Genomic DNA, 26029 nt, shown 5'->3' on the forward strand with positions numbered 1-26029 from the left:
AGGGCCTCGACAGCCCAAACCCACACCTCTATTGAGCATCATCCCACAAATGAAAACTTGTTTCATGGTCAAGGCTGAGGATATCAGCAAAGCCTCAGCTAATCTGTACCTGCTTCCACGCTTGTATTGTTGTTGTTCTGTTTCACTTCTGGACTACTCAGGAATACATTTCTTGTGAATACTAGCGATTATTTTAAAAAATTTGTGCAAATATGTAACATTCAAAATCATTCCTTGGGGTCTAATTGATCATAAAATAGTTAAAACTATAAAAGGGAAAAATTTGTAAATCCACATGCCTAATGACCTCAGCCTGGAAAGAAAATTTGTTAACAATAAAAATAAAAACCTCCATCATGTATAAAATATGATATATTGTATATGGAAGTAGCACATGTGCAGATCCTTAAAGGACAGTACTTCTGAGTGTTGAATATTAACCAACAATATTCAACCTTGCCATCTCCATTTCACAGTGTCCTAGAAGGTTTCCTAAAGCAGATAGAGGGAAAAATAAATACTACAAATTTCTGGTTCTCTGGTTATCTGGTGCTTAAAGCAAACCAGGTTTATACAATTTTTATGAAAAGACATAAGCCAGCATAAATAATGCACCTAGTAATCAAAAAAAATGTACTTAGGTCTAATAACTTCAGCAAACTTCAGAATATAAAAAATAATTCAATCTAATTATTTATATGAGCAATCAATAGTCTGAAATCTAATCATGTGGCCAGTGGTTTTATAATACCATAAGCTCAGGGAAGTGGGATCCTCCAGTGTCAGCTTCTCAGGATGCAGAGTGGAAACATGGCTTCCATGATGAGTTGCAATCACACTAAGCAGCACAGTCAGACACTCTATTGAAAAAAATTGATATAAATTAAAGGACAACATAGGGATAAAGGGATTTGAATATTCATAAAACAAAAACATGTATTTATGATTATTAATAACATGCACTTATATTTTTAAATGTCACAAGTCATTGACTTTTAAAGACAATAATTCATTATGTACTTTTTTTTTTGGTTTTTCAAGACAGGGTTTCTCTGTGTAGCTTTGTGCCTTTCCTGGAACTCACTTGGTAGTCCAGGCTGGCCTTGAATTCACAGAGATCTGCCTGGCTCTGCCTTTCTGAGTGCTGGGATTAAAGGCATGCATCACCAACTCCTGGCTCATTATGTATATTTAAAAGGCCAATAATTTACACTGCTACCTCAGTTTCCCAACATAATGTCTTTATGGGTCAAAAATCCTAAAAAAGTAATAACATGTAAAACAACAACCATAACACAATAATGGATTTAAAAAATAACTTAAAAATCAAAATCCACAACATGACTTGACATAATTAAGTAAAAGACATAACTCAATTAAGAGAATCAATTATTTTTAAACAGGACAAAGGATAAGTTCACTTATAAGGAAGTATAAAATATTCAACCAGACTAATTTTTTGGTTTGTTTGTTTTTGAGACAAGTTTTCTCTGTGTTGCTTTTGGTGCCTGTCCTGGTTCTCGCTCTGTAGACCAGGCTGATCTGAACTACAAACGCTCATCATAGTGCTGATATAATAAAGGCATGTGCCACCACCACCTGGCCCTTTGACCAGTATAAATTAAAAGATGAATATGAGAACTACAAAGTAATACTCCAAATAGCTATTTCTGCAAAGCAGCTCTAGGAGGATTCAAAAAGTAAATTTAAAACATAAAGAATTAGAAACACCAAGGAATGTCAAAAATGACAAGGAATCATTATTTTATATTTATTCCAAATTATCTAATACATATGAATTATGTGCATGGATTACAGGAAATTACACACACTTTGGAAGAAAATCTGCCCACCAGGGGCCATGACTACCTAAGTAAAAAATCAGATCCAGTTCAGGGAAAACGCTTTCAAAATATAAGAATCCAGAAAACATGCCCTTAGCTGTTATGGGACTTAAGTAATTAAGTCTATGCTAAATACTGCATTTTATATGCAAATAAAAATGAACAGGAGCTCCATAAAACCCTGGTACTGGAGGATTAGCTTTCAGGAACCAGGAAGGTGTAGGAAAGTGTTAAGGAAGAAAGTATTAAATGTCCAATTAGTTATGATACTTGAATGACAATGACAGCATGCTAGATTACTAGGGTACACACTGGCTAATATCTCATCAATTAGTAATATCTACAAGAAGAAGAAGAGACTCAACATGTCAATCACATAACAACTGTAATCATATAAAAGGGTAACATAGACTAAAAGTCAGTACTTCCCAAAGTTAGAAAGGAAAAGATACAAGAGGATGCCACATCACAGAACATTTACTGGACATTGTCCTCAGGCAAATTACTGGATAAAATGAACAAGAGGGGTTTCTATGACAAGAAACATAAACAACATCTAGTTGGAAAGAACATCATGTGATTTCTATGAAAATAGTAAGACATACACAAAATATATGGATATAAAAATAAGGCCCATAAAATAGTACATGATAATAAAAATCTGTAATTGAATTTTACATGCAAGAAATTAGTAATTGTAAAAGAAAGGGGAAAAACACCAAGATTTACAATACCACCAGCTAGATGTGATGACCATGTCTTCTGTGAAATCTTAAAATTTGTGGAGAAGCACTTCTTCCAAGCCTGAGTCTGAGATTATCATAAACAAGCTTGTGAGACACTACATCAGGATCATAAAATAAAAAGGGAAATGTTTAGGAATAAATAGGGAGAAACTGTAAAACATGTACACTTAAACAGAAAATCATTGTCATATAATTAGTAAGATCCACAAAAGTGTAGAAAGCCCCACATTCCTAGTGAAATAGTTTTACTATTACTATGAATGTGGTATTCGCAAGCAGTGTAGAGATTAGGTACAGTGGGTATACATAACTGCATATGTGTGATTATTTTCATGAAATGATCAAAATTATTCTAAATTTGTACAGAACCACAAGATTTCCAGTAGTGATGAAACTGTCCTGAAAATAAGAATGAGGCAAGAACATTCCACTCAAACTTCCTGTTTTCAAAATTTACTGAAATATGACATCACACACACACACACACACACACACTCACACACACACATGCGCGCGCGCACACACACACGCATGTGTACACAAATACATATGCATAAAAATTATTTAGATAAATTAAGGGCTCAAAAATATAATATATTAATAACCATTTAACTCATTCTATAAACTGTCAAAAGATATACTAGGTAAAAAGTTTCTCAATTGTTCTGTCATAATTGAATAACACAGTAAAATTGGTTTTTAATTACATAAAACGTGTAGTTGTTTTTTTATTTATGTAATTAAGAGTGTGTGTGAGTATGTGTGAGTGTGTGTTTGTGTGTGTATGTGAAAAAAACAACAAAAAGAAGGTCATAAATTTAAAAGTGAACAAGGAGGGTTATATGGGAAGATTTGGAAAGCAGTAAGGAAAGGGGAAAATGATGCAATTATATTATAATCTCAATATTTTTAATATAGTTACATAAAAAGCAGATTATATACCAAAATATACATCTAATTTTTAAAAATTTAGAAAGATCATAGGTCTTAAAATTAATCTCTGAAGCATTAATAAAAACAATACTTTCTAAGGTGTTAGCCATAGATTTTATTAAAAATGAGATAAATGGCCTCTATGCCCTCTCTGGTGCATGGGGATAGCTTTGGGTGTTCCCACAGGCTCTTACCCTGGAACATGATGCTGGAGAAATAAATATTTCCTAAGGATCCAGGCAGAGAGGAAGAAAAAGAGGAAGCCTGGTATCAAATAATTAACTGAAGGGTACACTTCTAAAAATTTGAAGTACACAGGTGCCAGCTTCAGTTTCACATGAACTTTAGACAAATATGCTCAAAATACTAAAATCATTTCTTTCATATGCAGTAAAATAGACAATACTAGAGAATATATGACTCGTTCAGAAGATTTTAAAAAATATTTTAACAAGGGAAACACACAGAAAGATGGGTATGAAATACTTAATGGTCAGTCATGAAAACATAAAAATGTAACATTAGGCAGAACTAGCAGGGTGCATTTATTTATTTGAAAATATATATGTACATACATATAGTTTTTTGCATGTAACATCAAATAATGTATTAAAAGGACAAGAATTTGCAAGAGAGCTTGGAGGTATATAGGATGATTTGGAGGAAGAAAGCATGGGATGAATTATGTAATTATAATCACAAGACAGTTGCTTAGCTTGAACTGTTTAGGGGGGGCCCAGTCAATGGGACCAGGTCCTGTCCCTAGTGCATGAGCCACCTTTTTCGAAACTAGTGCTTATAGTGAGAGAGACACTTTGTGCAGCCTTGGTGCAGGGAGGAGTGGCTTGAACCTGCCTCGATTGAAGGTACCATGCTCTGCTGAATCCCCATGGGAGACCTTGCCTTGGAGGAGGTAGGCATGGGGCATGGGTTGGGGGGAAGGCTGGGGGGTGCGAGGATGGAGGAGAGGTTGATGTGTAAAATGATTAGAAAATCTCTTAATAAAAAAACTAGAAAAAATAATCACGAAAATTAAAGAAATAATTTTTAAAAACATAAAAAATAAACTGCACCTTGACATACTTTCCTATTGTTTATCTTTCCCTAGAGAAGCATGAAGAAAGGCACATCCATTCTAACAGAGCATGCATAAAATTAAAAGAAAATTGCTCTAAGCTTCTGCATGGTGAACCACTGAGCTTATTGGAGTTACAGATGTAATTCAGGCACATGCATCACCAAAATCTCAACCCAGCAGCAGCAAGGACTTGGGACAGTGCAGAGCCAGATCTGCTCTGCCATGATGGATAGCAGCTCCACTGGACAGAATCCACTACCACAACACTTACTTACTATGTATACAAATGAGGCAATTTTATAAGCCTTTTCAAACTGGTAAGTTCATGAGATTCTTGAATAGTGTAAGTGAATGCAGCACCCCTAGTAAAGAAAATATCCTCCCAAAAGTAAATGCTTTAATTCACAAGTAATAGATTCACAACAGAGAAAAAGCACTAAGCTTCATTATTAAGGAAAGACCATGGGAACAGAATGAGGGTATCCAAGGTTCCTCTATATTACTTAACTCGTCTCAGGTTGACAATTAGGCAAGGAAACAATAAGAGTGCCTGATACTTGGTGTAATCTGAGATCTGGATGAAGTAAACAATCAGTAAACTGGTCACAGGTGTTGGCAAATTACTGGTAGTATTTTCTAATGTTAATTCTTCTGCCACACATATATGATTCAATCATCACCTCCTCATATTTGTATAACACTAAATAACAGCCATGAATAAAATATGACATAAAGTATTTTTGTCATTGTTTATACAGGGGTGGGGGCAGATTTTGAGACAGGATTTCTACGTGTAGCCTTGGCTGAAATTGAACTCATTCTATAGACCAGGCTGGCCTCAAAATCAGATATCTGCCTGCCTCTGCCTCAAAAGTGCTGGGATTAAAGAGGTGAGCCACCACTGCCCCTCCATAATAAATTTAGCACTTTAATTCTTATATGATTATATAATTTAGCTGTAAGTATAATACCATGATTAAATAAGGAAAATATTAATAAACCATATATTCTCTAATTCAGACCCAACTCCATGGCAAGTTTTCCCATTACTATATCTACCATATCTCCACACAACCATGCTTTGTACTGAACTCATGATTTGGTGGTGCAGCATTTCTTTAGAACTTCCACATGATACAGAAGCAATACCTTTCTAAGCTATAAAAGTCACACTACAGGTTGTTATAAAAATATCTATGAAGGACTTGATGTGATATTCGTAAACAAGCAAATGTTTGAATACATAAGAATAATCAAATTAAGACTGCATTCTCACTAACATATTATCTCTACTTACAAAAATACACTAGAACTAGTGGACTAAATTTTTTAGCATCACCTGAGTTATCAGAGAGCCATTGTGGTTTGCCATTGTGGCTGTAGCAGAAGCTGTTGACTCTCCATCCAGCATACCTGGCTGCTGTTGAAAGCCCGGCCTCCTGCAAACCATCCTCTTAGCAGCATACCTTTTCACAGAAGAGAGGAAAAACATATAAATCTGGAATCATAAATCTCCATAACAAGAATAGACTTGATTATCTTCATCTATATAGCTGTATCATAGATGCCCTCTGTGAAGTACTAGTGAGGATTTAAAGTCTCCAACTTCTTCACAACAGTATTATGTTTTGTTTCAGTATTTTTTCTTGGGAACTCTGCCTCAACACAAATCGTGACAACTTTCCTGGAAGTACATAAAACGGCTTTCCCTCTGCTTATACATTCTCCTGTATCCTCCAAGATGCAGTACCACTCTATAGACACATTTTACATTATGGTCTATGTAAAGGACTTTCAATCTTTTAAATATCTTGCTGAACATAAAGCTCACCAAAGCCAGTAAAAATCCATGACAGTCTCAAAACCCTTGCTGTGAGCATAGCCCTATGAACCTACTTAACTGGATATCATACATAGCTTTCCTCATACTTAGTTTCCTCATAAACATGCTCCACCTCTACTGTCCTTTAGCTTCTGATTTTCCTGGAGACTTCACTGTTGATGAACAAGTATCCATAATGGCGCACATGAAGCAGTCCATCAGAGGATGATATTCTGTGTTCTTCAACAGTATATGCGTTCCATGTCTCAAGGGGGAATAAATAGTTATATTCTCAGTTTCTAGGATTCAAAAGCCCTAGGCTTGATCTTGTCTGTGCCCTTATAGCCCCTCTACACAGGCCAGCCTGTGAGAGAGTCTCATTTTCTTCTTTAAAGCTTATTCATAACCCAGGATTTTCTATGTTGAATTATCTTTATTTATCATTATATTACATATTTGATCCTAAATAATACCTATGCCTAAATGCTGTCTCATAAGTTTTCCATTGTATCAAAAGCAGTACTCTTGTGGTAACTTTTTGTTTTTATACATTATGTGCTTCCTATTTAATACATGATTCTTCCCATGGCTTCCAGTTTTGGGATGCTAGCACTGCTATATATTATTGCTATAATCTGTGCCCTCTGTCCATACTCTCACACAAACAAACAAAAAATACAATACCACCATTTCTCCTTTTTTACCCAGTGTGCTCCCTATGTCAGATGTAAATACAAAATCCCAGCCTCATATGCCTTTCTTGCTATAATCCACAACTGACAACTGAAGTTTCACCCCTGCCAAATCTCAATGGGATATATCTTTTATTATCAGTAGTAGAATCCATGTTCCTCTGTAGCTGTCCACTGAGAGTTATGCCTCAGATGGGCCAGTCCCAGAACTGACTCTATGCATCCAGGCAATCACAATTCCTGAAACAGCATATAAAATATAAAAAGACCACTATACTGTAATTTCTCCTACAGATACCTCCTGCCAACCTTAGAGATGTTTCACAACATCCTTGTATTATCCATGACTGGGCAACTAACCACAAAGCACTGTACATTCAATATTTCCTATGCAATGTGTGCTCCTTCATACAACTCTGGTTCAATTATTTGTTGCTCTGGAATTAGCTTTCCATTACTGAGAAGACATATTGCTCTCATTGTTAATAAAAGATGATTGGCTGAGGGCTAAGCAGGATGTTTGGGGAAGTGAGAATGCTGGAGAGAGGAAGGGCAGAATCAGAGAAATGTCATGAGATGCAGAGTGAGCAGGATGGGAAGTACATATGTGAAGTAAGTGAGCCTCAAGGCAGCACATACATTAACAGAAATAGGTTAATTTATGTTATAAATAGGTTAAATTATGTTATAAGAGCTAGCTAAGAATAAGGCTAACTTAATATCTGAGCATTCATAATTAATATTAAGTGTCTGTGTGGTCATGTGGGGCCTAGTTGGCAGGACAGAAAGGTTCCCCTATAGGTTGTCTTATTCTCTGTGTTAAGAACAACATCATTGATTTCAAAAATTCATCTGCAGTTTTGGTTTATGCTCCCAACTACCACAAGAGGGACAAACAGACTTCATTTGGAGAGAAATGTAAACTATTCCTATGACTCCTGCTCAATAATTTCAAAAGAGCAAACCTATTTACAATTCCTCCAAGATAAACTCTGGGAAAACAATAAGATTCTTGTACTTACTAATACCACATAAATTGCATATAATTACTGCAGTATGTGTACTCTCAACCACATATATTACATGATAATTACTGCAGTGTGTGTACTGTTAACCAAATGCTGTAGCAGAAGGTCTTTTTCTAACAGGTATGATTGCTTTCCTATAATGGCATACATGGGGCATCAGTCCCTAGATTTCCCTGCCCTATATTGTATCTAGAGTTGTCCTGCCTTGCCCACAGTCAGGACAAATCTTTGTCACCTGCCAGTCCCACAGCCGCTCAGACCCAACCAAGTAAACACAGAGACTAATATTGCTTCAAACTGTATGGCCGTGTCAGGCTTCTTGCTAACTGTTCTTATATCTTAAATTAGTCCATTTCTACAAATCTATACCCTGCCACGCAGCTCGTGGCTTACTGGCATCTTTTCATGCTGCTTGTCAGGATGGCAGCTGGCAGTGACTCCTTCTACCTTCCTGTTCATTTACTTCTCCTCTCTGTTAGTCCCGCCTATACTTCCTGCCTAACCACGGGCCAATCAGTGTTTTATTTATTGACTAATCAGAGCAACTTGACATGCAGACCTTCTCAGACACCTGCACTCAGGCCCATGGTCTTAATTATCCTCTATGCAGACCTGCTAGGTAAAGCCACTAGGAACCCAAGAACGGGCTCCCACAGGACATAGAGAACATCCCACAGCACTATATACTCTAGTTCCTCTCTGAGTCCCTGTAGACTTAGGGCAGGCTGAATAAAATAGGTGGGAGGGATGGGCTGTGTGATCAGATTACCATCTTCTGATCATGCCTGCTCTTCGATATGGCAGGAAAACAGTAAACAAGCCAAGATAGGATACCTGCTCTTTTAAAATGACCACAGCTATACTCTCCATGCTGTGAGTTGAATGATGTAAAGGATGCTTCTGTAAAACATAGTAATGTAAAAGTCCAAAGGAAATATTTAGAAGTATCTGCTCATTCAAACAGAGTTAATAGTCCTGGATTGTCACTCTGGGAAAGGCTTATATTAGGTTATTATCACATTATGAGCAGCTTCTAGGTCTTTCCAGAAACAACTGCTGCCTATGTGAACTTCAGACCTGTGTCTTGGCACTGAGTTTAGGGACAGCTAAGAAAATTGGTTCTTTATAGCTTTGCCAGCAAAGTTGTGCTCAAGCCTGCATTCAGTCCAAAGCTTTTTACCTACTTCTCCACACATTTACAACATGAATTTCCTGCTGCTATCCACATTCTCTATTACATTTCACTACACAAACATGACATTAAGGATTCAAGGTTTTAACAAGTAGTACTTTTATATGAATAGGTGGATTTACATCAAGGAGAGGCCTCAAACCCTCAGGGGAGTGGGTTTTTGAAATGAGAGAAAAATATACATAGTCCCAAAGACCATCAGGATAGAAAGACCTATTGCATGACATGCAGATATTTATAAGCAAAGTCTGTGACTAAAACAATAATAATTTTTCATGTCTGGCCATATGTGAGCTGTTTAGATCAGGCCAGAGGAAGGATGAGAGAGGGTGGCTAAGGTGGAAAACTAGTGTCATGAATAGATCAGTGAAAGTAGACACAACACATCCCTCTTAGTGTAGAAATCAAGAACCTAGAACAGGATTACCATGGGAGCTAAGAATACAGCAGTCTGAATTAAGAGTCCTAGTGCTTGAAAACTTTTGGTTCTCTAGATCTTCAGGAGAGTGGAGGAACTTCAACCTCCTTAGCCCCTGTGTTGCTGATAGGGGCTGTTCTAAAAATGCTTTCTTTATACCAATACAGGTTACATTCTGACGTAAGCCAGGTACCTTTGTTGTTCCTATATCTAAAGCCTATGGATTAAAAGTATCCCTATGGGTGAGGACATAGTCTAGGAGAGCATTTATTGAGAAGGTACTTAGAGTAAAGAAGGGACAGCTATGAATGAATATCTGCTAGATTAATGTTGCCATCTACCAGATACAGGTAAACAGACCCTGATTCTGATACATCATTTTTCTTTTGTGATATCATAAATCTCACCCCTTTTAGAGCCCACAGACAGGTAAAGGCACACGCTCCCAACTCTACACCAGAATTGTGACAATAAAGCTTTGAGGCATTAACACAGCTCTACTTGAGAACTCTATGGAAAACAAGGACAAACTATGAAGAACCCTGTGATTCTGGATCACAGAAGTAAACCTATTCAGGGGAACCAGGATTCATGGGAGCAAAGTTTCCTACATAGAGACCACACTTTCCCTCCTAAACAACTCAGGTGTTCTCCAGGGGAAATTCTGGCTTTGCCAGATCTGAACTCAGAGAAACCTTGGTGTCAAAGTTCTTTTCAGTACATCTGAAAAGTTCAAGACTATTTAGAAGATTGCCTATATTCCAGAGGCTAGAGACAGATTAATTGGAACATGGTTTCCTTTTCCCAACATATGTATTTCCCTAATCTTAGAAGTGAGGAATGTGGGCCAAGCCAGTTGTTAATCTTCTTCAAATCTCTATAACATGAGAGTTAATATTCTAACTGAATATATGAGTATGTTGGAGATGCACCATAGTTATTGATATGAAAATAGTAATACTGATACTATGGATGAACATGGGCCTCAATGTGTATGAACAGTATGTGGGATATTCTTAATTTATAACTAAACATTTCTCTAGGGGCATATCATCAATTATGTTCCTCTTGTGTTTATTCCTGATTAGCAGGACCATCCTCAGCATAATCTACAATAATTTCCCTGTTACAATCCTTGGTATTTCTGCCATCTATAATTGGAAACTCAACTGCATCTGTTTTACATTGGCAGTATAAAGTATTGTGTAATTACAGTATATAGTATATATTCTAGTATATATAGGACACTTAGAGGGAAGGGAAACTATAATCATGATATATCCTATAAGAAAATAATCTATTTTCAATAAAAGGAAAAGGAAAGAGAGATCCGAACCTCTACAGTTAAACCTTTTCTTTGCCCAGTCAATGGATTCCAGTCAGCTAGGGCTGAAGAATAGCTTTGATTAAGAAGAAATCAGTAGGAGGGCTACTGATTCTTTTGAGTTAATCTTGTATCCTGCTATATTACTGAAGGTGTTTATAAGCTGTATGAGTTCCTGGTTGAATTTTGGGGGTCACTTATATATACTATCATGTCATTTGCAAATAGTGAAAACTTGACTTCTTCCTTTCCAATTTGTATCCCCTTGATCTCCTTATGTTGTCTTATTGCTCTGGCTAGAACTTCAAGTACTATGTTGAATAAGTATGAGAGGAGTGGACAGCCTTGTCTAATTCCTGATTTTAGTGGAATTGCTTTGAGTTTTTCTCCATTTACCGTGATGTTGGCTGCTGGCTTGCTGTAAATTGCCTTTATTATGTTTAGGTATGTTCCCTGTATTCCTGATCTCTCCAAGAACTTTATCTTGCCCTATTTGTGTTTCTGGCCTGACATATTCCAATGATGTACTATTTGTTAAAGGCCTTTTCAGCATCTAGTGAGATGCTCATATGGTTCTTTTCTTTCAGTTTGTTTATATGGTGTATTATATTGACAGACTTTCGTATGTTGAACCACCCTTGCAAACCTGGGATGAAGCCTACTTGATCATGTTGTATAATTGTTTTGATGTGTTCTTGGAGTCTGTTTGCCAGTATTTTATTGAGTATTTTTGCATCTATGTTCATGGGGGAGATTGGTCTGTAGTTCTCTTTCTTTGTTGCATCTAAGTTTGGCTAGAGAGGCCCCCAGAAATCCACAAAGATACCTCCACTGTAGACTACTGGCAATGTTGGAGAGAGTGCCTAAGCTGACCTACTCTGATGATCAAAGGCTGAACACCCTAACTGTCATGATAGAAATCTCATCCAGTGACTGGTGGAAGCAGATGCAGAGATCCACGGCTAAGCTCCAGGTGGAGCCCCAGGTGGAGCCCAGGTGGAGCCCCAGGTGGAGCCCCAGGTGGAGCCCTAGGTCGAGCCCCAGATGGAGCCCCAGGAGTCCAACTGGCAAGAGAGAGAGGAGGGATCATATGAACAAGAGATATCAAGACCATGATTGGAAAAACCACAGGGACAAATAGCTAAACTAGCAGAAACACATGAACTATGAACCACTAGCTGAGGAGCCCCCATGGAACTGGACCAGGCCTTCTGGATAAATGAGACAGTTGATGAACTTGAACTGTTTATGAGTCCCCCAGGCAGTGGGACCGAGACTTGTCCTTGGTGCATGAGGTGGTTTTCTGGAACCTAGGGCCTATGCTGAGAAATTTTGCTCAGTCTTGGTGCCAGGAAGAGAGAACTGGACCTGCATCAACTGAATCTACCAGGTGGGCTGAATCCCAGGGGAGACCTTGCCTTGGAGGAAGTGGAAATGGGGGGTGGATTGGAGGAAAGAATGAGGGATGGGAGGAGGGAGACAGGGGAATTCATGGCTGATATGTAAAATTAAATTAATTATAAAATGAAAATATTTATTTTTAAAAAAGAAGAGATCAGTATGATTTTACGGCTAAGTATTCTAGTAGGTGTCTTGAAATTTAACACACAGGAGCTGGGTTTTAGTCACAGTTCAGGTATACATCATGCTGGCAGCCAATTTGGTAATATAAGAGTCACTCAGATGGTATGGTGTTTAAAGGCATAAAAGGGTCAAGAAGAATAGCTGAAGCTTGGCACTCTGTGAGAGCTGGTGTCCCTGTCACTGGCACAACAGATTCATGTGCATGCTGGCTAGTTTAATGTCAACTTGACAAGCTAGAGTAATTTGAGAAATGGGAGCCTTGGTTGAAAAATCCCTCTGTAAGATCTGGCTATAGGTAAGCACTGCAGGGCATTTTCTTAATTCATGATTGATGGGGACAGCCCAGCCCATTGTTGATGGTGCCATCTATGGGCAGGTGAACCTAGGTTTCCTACAAAAGCAGGCTAAGCAAAACCATGAGAGCAAGCAAGCCAGTAAGCAGAACCCTCTATAGGCTATGCACCAGCCACTGAATCTAGGATCTTGCCCTGTTTGTGTTTCTGCCCTGACATATTTCAATGATGTACTATTATGTACCTATGAAACAAACCCTTTCTTCCCTAATTTGTTTTTGGTGATGATGCTTCATCATAGCAGTAATAACCCTAAGACAGTGTATACGTGAAGATATTCTTATACATGTGAGCAAAGCATAGATGCCAATTGAGCAGAATCCCTCTACTTCTAGGCTTCTGCTAAGATACAGAGTTGATGCTAAGGAGTGGAACTATGTCATATTTCTGATATCCTGTTGAGATAGAATGAACTAACCATAGATAGATGTGTAGACTAATCACAAACCATGAGATATTTAATTATGTTGAACATGTTTTCAAAACTGATCAATTATATGAATCAATCATGAATACTTCACTTTTGTCTAATGATGAAAAGTAAGTCCTCAACAGCATAACATAAAGATCTCTTTCCATATCAGGTTTTTCACATGTATACAAATCCTAAAATCATAAATGGGTTTTGGAAAACCATTTATGTGATTATCTGTGGAGTTAAAATGAAGCAGATATAATAAATCAACATCTGTGTCTTGACTTCCATTTATATCAGACCATGTGAAAGACTCCTTCCCTCATGTCCATGGTTTCCCCACAATGTCATCTGATGTGTGGATCTGATGCATGGATGATGTGGGATGTTCTGTATGTCAAATTGCTCTGATCGGTCAATAAGTAAAACACTGATTGGCCAGTGGCTAGGCAGGAAGTATAGGCGTGACTAACAGACAGGAGAAAAGAAAGAACAGGAAGGCAGAAGGAGTCACTGCCAGCCTCAGCCAGAACAAGAAGCATGTGAAGATGCAGGTAAGCCACGAGCCACGTGGTAAGGTATAGATTTATGGAAATGGATTAATTTAAGCTATAAGAACAATTAGCAAGAAGCCTGCATAAGTCTCTGTATTTACTTGTTTGGGTCTGAGCAGCTGTAGGACTGGCAGGTGACAAAGATTTGTCCTGACTGTGGACCAGGCAGGAAAACTCTAGCTACACATGGATGATACAAAATTTCTTAAGAAATGTCTCACAATCTTCCATAAAATTTGTATTTACATCTCCTGCAGCTTCAAACATGTTTTGTTGCTGAAGCAATCTATGGAAGACTTGAAAGAATGGTGGTTATATATTATATTTTATTTAAATTTAGTACATGAGTGAAAACAGGAGGTTACTCTAAGAATAAATACTGTCAGAAAACATATCTTTCAGTCCAGAGGAATGCAAATCTGGACCCTATTATTAGTGGAATTAACTATTTTTGTCTGTGAGATAGCATTTCTTTTGAAACACCATGACGTCACCTAGAGTATCCTTTGCATTTCTGTTTTGTTTTGTTTTTTTTGGTGTCTTTCTTGAAGAAAAAATATTACATAAAATTTCAACAATTTTACCAAATTAATTCATCTACATTTAGTGACAGGAGGTATTACTGAAAACTTTAAATAACGACTATACATATTGGAAGCTTACAGCATTATGCTCTATATCATGTGAATTTATATTATCATGAAATATGAAGTGTACTCACCCTTCAGGTTTCTAGGTCACTGTTGTTTCACAGCCATCAATATGATCCATCCAGATGTCAACAGGAATCAAATTTCCCTCCTGACCAGATTCTATGGGGGAAGAGAGATACAACACTTAAGTGTCACCCCTGAGTCTCTCTTACCTCATGGTCCATGAAGAAATGCAAATGATTCACCACTCAGCTACAGAGGAACAGTAACCTCCTGGACTCCATATTCCTTAAGCCAAACCCATCAAATAAGGTGTGTTTTGTGAATGTTTCTAGATTTCAATAAATAATTACTCCCTCAGTGCTTGTGTTTTTTCTCAACCCTACTGTCATGTTGTCTTTATCAGTCCTTGTTGAAAATGTTGAATGCTGTTGGGTTGGTACACACCTCATGCATTCACATGGGAAAACTAACTGAAATCATTGGTTTTGAAGGATAAATAAATAAATTATGATAGAAGGAAGATGTGAAGTTGAAATTCAGATTGGTGGAGTGATGGCAGATATGATAAAGCTCTATTTGATACATATATGAAAATTTCAAAGAATAAGTCAAATAAAATGAAAATAATAATAAGTTCTAGATGATCTTTTGATTGATTTCACTTTTTAGCTATGACAGGATGTCAGAAATCTAGGATCCTCACAGTGTAGCTATAGAAGCAGATGCAGTTTTAAGTAAGCACATGTTTAATAACTAGGCATAATTACATTCAGACAGGTCTATTGCTACTTTTAAATCTCTGTCAACAAAAATTATATTCTTATTATTGTAACCAGTTATTTCCTTTGACTTCCCATTTTACAGAAACAATCATGAGAGCTTAGTAATTTACTGCTCTAAGATAACAAAATATTAAAGCAAGTTTATATTTAAATTTAATTAATCTTAAAAATGTTTCAGTTAAAAAGTCATCTGATAATTGAACTATTAAAATGGAATATTACTTTAACTACTGGAGTAAGAAAGCTTGAGTCTTTATATGGTCATCCAGGCATTCATCCTGGTAATGTACTCCATTTCTGTCTGGAGCCTTCTGATTGTGACTATAGGTTGTCAAATATAGCCTGCTGTTGATTCTTTCCAATCCTCCCATGTCTGTTTCATTGAATGTGATTATATGATGATGCATCACACTATATTGTATCTTCATGTCTATTATAGCTCACTAAAGAGAAACTGCTTTGATTATCTACAGAAAAGCTAGCTCCTAGCCCTGGTCAAGGAAGAAACCAAAATATCATAGAGTAAATTATAGTTTCATGGTTATAAAAATAATTTAAGAGTTACATATTTAAAAGAAAAATTGTCAAAATCTACTCATGCTTTCACCATTTGTTTGTGGGAAATAAAGGTATATTATTTTCATTGAGGGGAGCCTGCTTGTCCATGGGAATGAGAGGAGGACTCCTGGAATTGTTTCTTAAGTAACTTAATCCTTTCAAAACTATTTCATATTAATATATGCATATAATATCTTTAGGAAAATCCACGCTCAATTATCTAGACTAGAATAATTCTCTTCCCCAGTATCCACTAATGATTCATTCCAACTTCATAGTCTCGCTTCTTTAATAGACACTCAGTCCATTCAGTGCTGTCTTTGTGTACATAGATGGGTGACCACCTACTAGAGCATGAATAGCCTGTCATGGAAAGTATCTCTGAATAATCTGACTCTCCTCCTGCAGTCAATCAAATGCCACTTGCTTCTAGGATGTGTTTGGCTTCAACAATATGCCCCTGAGTTTGCTGAGATTTGGATGGCTTGTTCTAGCATGAGAAATTGTGCATGTAGCTCCAGCTATTGGGAGTTTATGTGTACAAATGTGCTGAAATGTCCAGCAGATACTGTTTCAGCAGAAGTCGACTATCTCTTGCTCTTCTGAGATAACATTTATTTATTATATGGATAAATTTCACCATGTTTTCTAGGCTGGATGGCCAGCAAGGTTCAAAGGTCCTTCTGTCTCTAAACCTGAAGTTCCAGGATGGCTTGCAAACACCACTATGCCTCTTTTTAATAGGAATCTAGAAATATACCACGTGTGATCACAACTGTAAGTCAAGCTTGTGAATGACTGAGCACTCTCACCAGGCCTGCATTTTTTAAAACTAAAATAACCAATTGGATTCAAAAACCTCCTTGCTACTCCAGAAAGGTAACTAACTAATTTCTTCCACCCTGTGTCTGACATTGCCTCTGAGATACACCTCAAAATCTCAGGAAATGGGAAGGAGTCTGTGCTGCTCCCCTATGAACTACACACATGTATAAAACAAGAAAAACATGAATGGCTCACCTGTATATTCCTTCTCACACCTTAACCAAGCCCTATCAAATTCCTCATCTACATTCTTTCAACTTTCCAATAATCTCCAACCTTTTTTCATTTGTAAATCAGTGATATGTGTGAACAGGGTTCTACTGTTCAACGAGAATGCCATTCTGCATTGCATAGAGTTTGTCAATATGATTAGTTGGGAAAATTAATATAGTTTGAAGTAATGTAAGTAGGTCTTCCAAATTCTAAAACAGAACACAATTATAACTAGAATGAAATAAGTATTTACTGGGGATCACTTCACTCGCCTCCCCACTCTAATTCATCCCATTGTGACTGTAATACTTTCCAATGTCCCCACACCTCTACTGACATGTCATTTCTTTCCTTCTTTACATCTTGTCACTCTATCTTTCTGCTTTCTTGCTTGCCTTATTTTTATTCCAACGTTCTCTGTCCCTTGTCTTCATTGTTTTGTATTTTACAAATATGGCAATAAAAAATCCAAGGACCTCAGAAAATAGCCTTCTCTTTTAGAAATGAAAAATATTTCATATAAAACCAGAAATATAAGGGATTGATCAAGTAAAGTAGAAAAGGCAGGATCATGTGGAGGGAGAAAATAGATAAATACAGAAGGAGGGCAAAACAATAATAGGATGTCTAAAAAGTCATAAGGAATCAAATTATCAACTATTTAAAAAATATTATATCTATATCTAGATATACATACATATGTGTATGTATATATATATATATGAACTTTTCTCATCTGAGCTTACAATGCTGCTTCCACCAAATACCCCCAAAAAACAATGTATAAAAACAACATTTGAATTGCTATTTAGGTCTGTCCAAGAGACTCCCAAAACATACAGCCTATTTCTAATGCCTATAATTGGCACCCAAAGTTAAAAAGAAAGTCGCTATTTCTGAATAAAAAATATACTTCAGACTCAGGGCCTAGAGGTCCCTGAGCTGAAACTGACTTGAATGCCTCCTCCTTGAGGACTAGCTTTCATGATACCAGAAAATGCCTTGCAACCTTTTAAAGGAAGGAAGCAATAAGCTGTGACACCTATGAACCACAAAAATCACCATCATGGCACAACAAACCTCAGAGTCCAGCAGTGACTTTAATACTAACGACATATACTTTAGCAATAATCAAGAGCTCTTTAATTGGACTTAAGGCACATTCAGCCTGAGGATATCGATGCCCAGTACTGGGAATACTAAGTACTAATAAATTCACTATTCTTAGAGTACAAACTATGAAAATTACAACTTTAATGTACAAGTAAAATCCCTAACATCAATCTACAGAGTTTTCCTTATACCTACATATATGTGCACTTTCAACCATCAAGAAGTAAACTTCTCTGGGTAACATTGGGAAACCAATCAAAATGGAAAATTGTGGAACATAACCCCATTGTATAAATCTGCAAAGTATTACTTCACCTAAGGCTTAGGGAAAATTATAGCAGAAATCTCAGAAAGATTGTAAGATCAAAAGGAACATGGAGATTGCTGTGAGATTATGAATCTTAGGAGGTTATATTTAGGAATATATATATATATATGTGTATGTGTGTGTGTGTGTGTGTGTGTGTGTGTGTGTGTGTATTGTGTGTGTGTGTGTGTGTATTGTGTGTGTGTGTGTGTGTGTGTATACACACTCAGGTAATAACAATGAATGAACAAATAGTCCATGAATTTCAATCACAGTAAGGGGGAATATATGAGAGTGATTGGAAAGAGAAAATGAAATGGATAAATGATGTAACTACATTATGACCACAAAATAAAAGAAAAAGATTTAAATAGACCAATCCAAATGCTCCAATAGTATTTATGGAATTACTTATAATCTTTTGTACATGAAGCAAATGCTGAACCACTAAGTAGCTTCCAGGGCCTTTAGATTGAAAGGTATCATGACTGCAATTACAGACAATACTATCAGTGTGACCAACAGGAATACTCTATGAGGACCACCCAAGATTATCTCTAATAGACTCCAATGAAGAAAAGAAAAAAATCAGAACAGGTTATGGAAATGAAACACATGAATGTGTACCTAAAATGTCCAGACATGAATTTAACATTATACACAGAAATATAAATATTACATACGTATACAGACAACCTAATATGGCACTTACCTTATGACATGTTTATTGAACCTAGAAAAGGGTACAAAAATGCTCTATCATTATGTTCCTGTTGAGGGATATCATTCAAAATGATGCCTAAATGCTAAGAGCATTCCTCCTCCTTATAGGTGGCAATGTCTAATTTCAGAGGAAATGGCTATAAAAAGAAATATTCTTCATAGCTGATATGAGATAAGAAGTTACAGAAGACTTAAGAGAATCACTGGTGTTCTAGCTTTCTTTTTTTCTTTTTCTTCCAGAACTTAGCTCAGATTTAGAAAGAGACAAGGCAGTGCAGGTATGTTGATATGTAGTAAGGTCTGAATAAAATAATAATGTATAGATCCTATAGACTTAATTTAGTTTGATAGAAGTCAAAAACTCAGTTACCTGGGGAATATGACTACATTGCCAATATATGCCATTGACACAACTGTCATCCCTCTTATTTTGTGAATATATGTATGCATTTCCATCCATGATTTTGATTTCATGAGTAAAGATATGGAGTCCCAGATATTACATTCTACTCTATATTGATTAAACGTGCACGACTGAAATACCAATAATTTAACACAACTTAACTAATACTTTCTGGTTAGATACTTTGATTAATAATGGATAGTTATAATTATAAGTTATGTTATCACCAATCATCACAATTTTGGGTTGTTTCCACATTTATTTGGATAAAAACTCACCCTTTATTGTGAAATGATTACAGCATACTCACAATTGATATCATGTCTCTGCTTCCTCAATCTTCCTCCACATGGTCCATCACATCATGCATTCTTTGTGACTACTCTTGAATGACCAGCTCCTTAAAGAAAGTCAAATACTACCGGTGAATTACAGAATTGAACCTCTTGGTCCACACACCCTCTTGGGTCTGTGTATAAATAGCTATCAAATAACTCATTGTTACAGTATGACCACATGAAAATGCTTATGCTCCCACCTAAACTACATTGAAAGGAAGTGTCTAAGAATTCTATGGACACTAGTAAGGCTTTGGTATCCCGGCATGTAAATGTCTAGGTATACGCTATCATCTTAATTGTGCATTACTAGTTAAGTGAGATTTTCTCCCTGATCTAAAATTTGAAGAGACAACATACTTGCAGTACTGTTTATTTTTTAGTACCTTTTTTTTTCAGTTGACCAAACAGTCCTGACCTCATGTTCCTCCATTCCTATGGATCCTAGGAAATGGAAATAGTGGGATAATGGATAAAACAGAATCCCTACAAGGAGCACATGATAATCTGATGATAAAATGTCCCTACTGTAAGAGAACTACTCTTTCAAAGAACAGGCAGTCAGGAGGAAAATTGTCCACTGGCATAACTAAGGTATACTAAGAAATGGATAAATATCCTCTACACATTTCATAATGAGTTACTGGTTGAGGATTGAAACAATTAAAAACATTTTCAAGTTTATATTGCTGAATACTTCAATCCTTTATTTGAATGCACAGTACATCCCGGCAACATGAAATCTAGTTAGAAGGGGTGAAGCATCTACTTGAACACAAAATGAAATTCTCAATGTTTGATGACATAAGGAAGTATCTTTAGCAAGAGGTACTTTCCATCACATTGTGTGGTGTAACTAGTAGCTTTAGTAATATTATTTCATGTTTGAGTTGGGGATATATGGGAACTCTTGGGCCAATAACCTAACAAGCCTGGTCATTTAACCCATTCCTACTACTGTGCTGTGGTATGTTGTTCTGTATACTGTGAAAATCTGTTGCTCAGATGGACTGATAAATATAATGCTGATTGGCCAGTAGCCAGACAGTAAGTATAGGTGGGATAAACAGTGGAGGAGAATTCTAAGAAGAGGGAGCACTGAGTCAGGATTCACTAGCCAGATACAGAGAAAGCAAGATGTAAAGGCAGAACTGAGAAAAGGTAGCAAGCCACATGGCTAAACATACATAAGAATTATGGGTTAATTTAAGTATAAGAGCTAGTTAGTAATAAGCCTGAGCTAATGGCCATATAGTATGTAATTAATTTAAGTCTCTGTGTGTTTACTTGGGTCCAAGCAGCTGCAAGACTGGTGGGTGAGGGACATTTGTCCTAACTGTGGGCCAGACAAGACACAGAAAAACTTCTGACTACATTACTGGAGTTTTACTTGGTGGCATGCCTAACTGGAAAATTGTCACCTTTAAATATGGTGATTGCATTAAAATTACTATCATACATGAGCATATTTTAAAAAGCTTTTATACAATAAAGGTATGAACAAAACTTCCAAGAGTTCAAACCACTTACAACCCCTACAATGATAAAGGGTATGGACACAGAGTTCTAATTTTGGGATATATTTGCAATCTACATCTGTTGAGAAAGAGAAAATCAGATTTCTCAAATGTAGTCACTGAGAATATCAACTACAGTCCAGGGCTGGCTTCATGCCCAGGGACTATAGGGCAACAATAAATGGAATCCTTCTTTGGTTGTTGTTCATTTCTTGCCTGTTTTGTGTGTGTTTTGTTAGGATATTTTTTTGTGAGTTTTTCTGTTTGTTTTCATTTTTGTCTTAGAAAAACAGAACTACAGAGAGACAGGAAAGAACATTAAATTAGGTGGGTAATGAGATAGGAAGGATCAGGATGAAATAAGGAGAGGGAAATTTTTAATTAAAATATAATGTACAAAAATATTAATATTGGGTAAAATTTATAATATACATGAACAGCTATGATTCTATGCATGGACTATTTACTGAGAAGAAATGGAGAACAATACCTAGTAGCTGAGTAAGCATGCTGGAGTTTTAACCTTGTAAGGAACTAGACAAAAGGAAACAAATTCTGCACTACACTGGAATTAGGAAACACCACCATAAATTTCATTGTGCATAATGCTGCCTAGTTCTATGCGTTCTTTTTAGGCTCAGGAATAGTGATCACAACAGAAGGCAATGCATCCTATCTTAGAAACATGAAAGAACTCTTGTTTCTCAATTAAAACCGTGAAAGAAAATCTTTTGCTCAAGATTTACATTGCTGACTCCCCATGGGAGGCCTTACATTTTCAGAGGAGGAAATGGGTGATGGGCTTAGGAAAAGCCTGGGGGGTGTGAGGAAGAAAGAGAGGGGGATCTGTGGTTTGTATGTAAAACAAATAAAAAAATTTCTTAATAAAAAGATTTAGAATGCTGATTAAAATGGGATGCATTAATTTCCCCCAAAAGCTGATGAAAATACAAATCTAGTTTTTATAGTTTTGACATATGATTTGCTAGATTTTTGGATCTATGCATTCTGCTGCAACCATACTGTGCATGGTGTTTGTTCATAACTTGTTCTCAGGCAGGATTACTGTAATGGCATATTTGTAATAATTTGGTATCTGAAAACCCTCTGTAAATGTGTCTCCTGTGCAAGTTACTCCAGAGTTGTAGAAGTTCATACAGCTCATGCTATCAATTAGAGGTAACTGTGATCCTACTGGAAGCTTATAACTGTCCTCTGTGCCCATGTCATGGTGGGACTGGTTTGTGTATGATTTAAGTTTGCTAACCTTGTTTATTGGCCCCATTTATGTCATTTCACTCTGCCATGCAGGTAACAGCACATGTGTTTCTGTGTAGTATCTGCAGTGGCAAAAAAAATTCATATTATACTCATCATGATATATGATAAGGTAGCCACAAAAATGAGGAAATGTGGTGAATGAAATTATAGGACTGTTTCAGGGCTTAAGTAAAGTCCTATGACAATGAGGCGAACACATTCATTTCTATTATTGTGAATGATGTATGGATGACTTTAGATGCAAATGGGACTTCTGAATTCCAAATAAACCAAATAGAAACACTTAATAATCATTATGCAAAGCATAGAAGTGAGGAATTTTATATGGTTTCTTATATCTTTCACCAAAGAACATAGAACTAGTTTTTCTAATGCAAAATAGGAATGTGGTCTGGAGAAATATTATATCATTTGGCAAAATGTGGTAGTTTTATGGCTCACTTTGGAGGATGAGGTATATGTCAAAGGTTTACAGGAAATACAGTTTCAAATGCTGCTCTGCAGAGCAATGAGTGTGAAGAGGGAAAAGTGTGGGATGATATGGCAGTCCTTGCTATTAAGTGATCCTGTGTTTTCTAGCTCAGGTGTAGAATTTTTATCCTCTTTTGTGTATCCTAGGTTACTACAACGGTGGTGCTTATGTCTCTTCTTAAGCATTTGGATTAACCCATGTGTGTGCAAGGAATTCTAAATTATTAATGGTTTAAATCTGTTAAAATACTTTTGTCTTCATATTTATGCACTTTACTTACAAGCAATGGTAAACTGAAAATATGATGTGGAAGGAAAAAAGGAAAAAAAGAATTCAGAGGGGGTGAGTGACTTCCTGAGCAGGGGCACCTGGATTTGACATGACGGATAATCATGAAAGCTACACTCATTTTCACTTTCAATACATTCAATAACATCTCATGCATAAAGCTATTCTATGTACTTCTGAAAGCAGATACCACTAAATAAAATGGACTTAGAACAATAATAGTTTGGTGTTATTTTGTAGTGTCCTGCAATATTAAGATGTGAGAGATAATTTAGCTTTGTATTGTGAACTCCATGCAAATATGTGTTAGTGTAAACACCATTGTTGAATGTTCTAGGGACCTAAATAGTATACTTCATCATGTCCACTCTTTTTCTCCATTTTACACCTTATGACTATATAACAATATACTTAAGGCTAAGTATGTAATGTTCCCATAACAAACAAGTGTTTTCAACACTGAAAACTATACTTACACATCATCCCAATGGTCACTAATATGGATTTATATCATGGTCTAGGATGAGGAAAATAATTTAGGCTCAGCTAATCTGAATCCCCTTCCAAGCTCATAAGATTGTTGCTATGTTTCATTTCATGGCCACTCATGAAAATTTCCCTCATGTATAATGGCAGTTATTTAAAGAACTGAGGCTACTACTTAACAAATAACTGAGAAAAAATACATATACAAAGTGACACTTTCAAAATCATTCCAAGGGGTCTATTTGGTACCAAACTCATCAAAACCCTGAAAGGGCAGATGCACATGCATAAACAATAGAAATAGGACAGAATAAAAGTTAATAATCAAAATAAAAAAACATTCAACATATATAACATATGATATATTATGTATGGAATAAGCACATGTGCAGATCATTACAGAATGGTGCTTCTGCAAGTTTGAACAGTAACCAATAATAAGCACCATGGCCTTCTCACTTTTTCTTGACTAAGGCTATAGTCAGGAAAATGGAAACCTTAATTGAAAATGTCACCATAAGTTCTTGCTGTAGGCTGGGTGGTGATGGCACATACCTTTAATCCCAGGACTTGGGAGGCAGATACAGGTGGATCTCTGTGAGTTTGAGGCCAGCATGGTCTACACAGTGAGTTCCAGGAAATGCACCAAAACTACATGGAGGAACCTTTCTCAAAAAACCAAAACTTAAAAAATTTTTAAAAAGATCTTGCTGTAGGAATTCCCATGGGGCATTTTCTTATTTACTGATTGGTGGGAGTACCCAGCCTATTGTGTGGGGTACCAACCCTATACGGGTTTTCCTAGGTTCTTTGACTATGCAACTTATGGGGAATAAGCCACTAAGCAGTACTCTTCTATGGCCTCTTATCAGTTGGGCAAACAATGGCATATATAATAATATTCAAAATGTTTTCAAAACAAATTATGTGAATCAACTGACAATATTTCACATTGATCTAATGACAAAAATAAGCTACTGAATATCATCACATAAAGGTTTCTTAATATATAATGGTTTTCAAATTTCTACACATCACATTATATATATATATATATATATGTGTGTGTGTGTGTGTGTGTGTGTGTGTGTGTGTGTGTGTGTGTGTGTGTGTGTGTGTGTGTGTGTATGTATTTGGAAAATCCATTCATGTGAATGGGGAGTTAATATGCAGCAGACACAGTAAATCAATATGATTGCTGAATTCTGACCAGACTTATGTGAGAGAATTCCTTCCCTCATGTGCATAAATTCACCGTAATGTCATTTTCTATGTGGAAATGATTCATGGGTGAGGCTGCTCTTCTTGAGAAAATCTCTCATTCTTCCCTGAAAACTGTTTTTTTGTACACATATTGCAGAGTTCAAAAAAGTTTTATTTCAGGATATTCAAAAGAGCATGAATGGAAATTTTGGGATGTTTTGCTTTGTGTTTTGGGTTTTTTAATACATGGAAATAAACAAAAGGACCCTCACAGGAAAAGTACTCTCAGGATAACATACTATTTAAATTAAACAGATGCATATCTGGATGATATTATTTGTGGAATTATGTATGTATGTGTGTAAGATGTCTATTCTTAGGAAACAACATAGAAAACAAGCTAGACTATCTTGTACATTTGAAGAAAATTATTAAATAAAATTTCAATGATTTTACAAAATTAATTCATCAACTCTTTGTGATGAATGTCATTACTGGACACACTAAATACCACTGTCTATGAAAATAGATGCTTACAATTTTATGCTATATATTCATGTGACTATAAATTCAACTTACCATTAAAAATTCAGTGCACTCACCTTCAGGTTTCTGGTTGACTGTCAATCCTCACAACATCAATGTGATCCATCTAGAAATTCACATGAAGCAAATCTTGCTTGTGATCAGATTCTCAGAGAAAGAAGGAAAAAAATAATTAAATATCATGACATGCAGAAATGCATGTGAACTACCACTCAGTTACAGGGTAAGAGTGACCACCTGCCATCCATGTTGTTTACTCCTACCACAGACTTTGAGAACTTTTCTAGATTCCAATTAATAATTTGTCCCTCAGTCCTTGTGTTTTCTCTCTACAC

The 26029-nt window shown here is 36.4% G+C and overlaps 1 long non-coding RNA gene across 20 annotated transcripts in view; it reads right to left on the reverse strand.

The window, feature by feature from the left end:
• Positions 1-2291: 2291 nt before the first annotated feature.
• The window catches only part of LOC114684177, a 78937-nt gene continuing 55199 nt past the window's right edge, over positions 2292-26029 (reverse strand). For 12 of the 20 annotated variants that reach the window (XR_003733253.1, XR_003733257.1, XR_003733248.1 and 9 more), the window contains 7 exons: positions 25751-25841; positions 22686-22758; positions 20288-20345; positions 19874-19963; positions 14705-14795; positions 5941-6067; positions 2292-2685 (listed from right to left, as the gene is read on the reverse strand). This is a non-coding gene — a long non-coding RNA (uncharacterized LOC114684177). Of the gene's footprint in view, positions 2686-5940; positions 6068-14704; positions 14796-19149; positions 19171-19873; positions 19964-20287; positions 20346-22685; positions 22759-25750; positions 25842-26029 lie in introns of all 20 variants that reach the window. The other 8 variants (XR_003733254.2, XR_003733256.2, XR_003733247.2 and 5 more) reach the window with 6 other exon arrangements.

The sequence above is a fragment of the Peromyscus leucopus genome, chromosome 1 (assembly GCF_004664715.2).
Source record: "Peromyscus leucopus breed LL Stock chromosome 1, UCI_PerLeu_2.1, whole genome shotgun sequence".
Lineage (NCBI taxonomy): Eukaryota > Metazoa > Chordata > Mammalia > Rodentia > Cricetidae > Peromyscus > Peromyscus leucopus.